The sequence below is a fragment of the Phyllostomus hastatus genome, unplaced genomic scaffold (genome assembly GCF_019186645.2).
Source record: "Phyllostomus hastatus isolate PE091 unplaced genomic scaffold, TTU_PhHast_1.1 phas_scaffold_397, whole genome shotgun sequence".
NCBI classification, from domain to species: Eukaryota; Metazoa; Chordata; class Mammalia; order Chiroptera; family Phyllostomidae; genus Phyllostomus; species Phyllostomus hastatus.
This window is the reverse complement of record NW_025334029.1, coordinates 6,891,304-6,892,563: the sequence shown is the minus strand read 5'-3', so window position 1 is coordinate 6,892,563 and position 1,260 is coordinate 6,891,304.

Sequence of the window (1,260 nt, the reverse complement as noted above, 5' to 3'; positions counted from 1 at the left end):
GCTAGCCTGCTGTTATTGCTATGCGAAATAACTCTCAATTCCTGTGCTGCTGCTTTTCCCAGTCCCCAAGCTAGGCTTGTGGGGGTCCCTTGGGCCTCTCAGCCTACACCCCATTAAGCCTACACCCTGTTATACTGTCTCACTCTGGCTGACAATATGTTTATTCCAGAAAGCCGTCCTGGAAGTGGATGCCCCTGCAATCAAAGCTAAGTTAGGCACTTGCATTACAAAAAAGAAAAAAAAATGTCAGGGCTGACACTACAGCATTGGGATAATTAAACAGCCACCTGGTGTGTTGGCTCTGAGGTCTCCTGGGAGGTGCAGGCCAAGGTCAGCTGCTGTCTGTGCTCTGCCCGGGGCCACCTGGAATGAGCTACAAAGTGATCTGCAGATGGCTGCTACTTGTGCTGGGCTTGGAGGTGCCCAGGCAAGGACAAGCTTCAAACCAAGTTTGGCTGCCACTAGTGCCAGGCCTGGGGCCACTTAGTGAGAGGTTCAGGGCATGCTTAGGCAAGATGCCGTCTGAGAGATTTTAGGGGAGTCTGAAGCATGAGCCAAGACAGGTCATTTTTATGGAAAAGTCATTGGGAAACAGCTTGAGTGGGCCCACAAGTTGGATGGGCCAGGGTCTCTAATACATCTTTCTTATTTAAAAAAATGAATAGTCAACCTATAATTCATGTTTGAAGACACTGATTTTGGTTTTATTAATTATAGCAAAGAATGGGAAACAATTTGTGTGTCTATCAGGAACAGAATGGTTTAACTAACTATGGTATATCAATGCTTTAAAATTTTAGGAAGAAGTTAAAAAGTGAGGTAGATTTCTATGTGCTATTATGGGAAGAACCTGCCTCCATTTTATTAAGTGACAAAGGCTAGTGGCATATCAATATGTACATCATTTATTTATGTATATTGAATAAAAACAATATAATTTTTGGTATACCTATCTATGAAAAACTCAATGATAACCTTTAAAAAAACACATGTTAGATTGTTAATTGTGGTGACCTCTGAGCAGGAGGCTGAATTGTGAAACTTAGAGAAAGGAATGTTTTGATTTATCTGTATTTAAATTTTTTTGCAATAAAAACATATACACTGCTATCTTGGCAATTACAATATTTATATAAACCTAACAATGGAAAAGTAGCTGCATCAAAGTAACTGCTAGTTGATGCAACAGACAAACTGAGATTTGAAAAGCTAACACAGCAATAGTGTGTTTTTGTGCACATAAATTCTGATGCAGTTTTT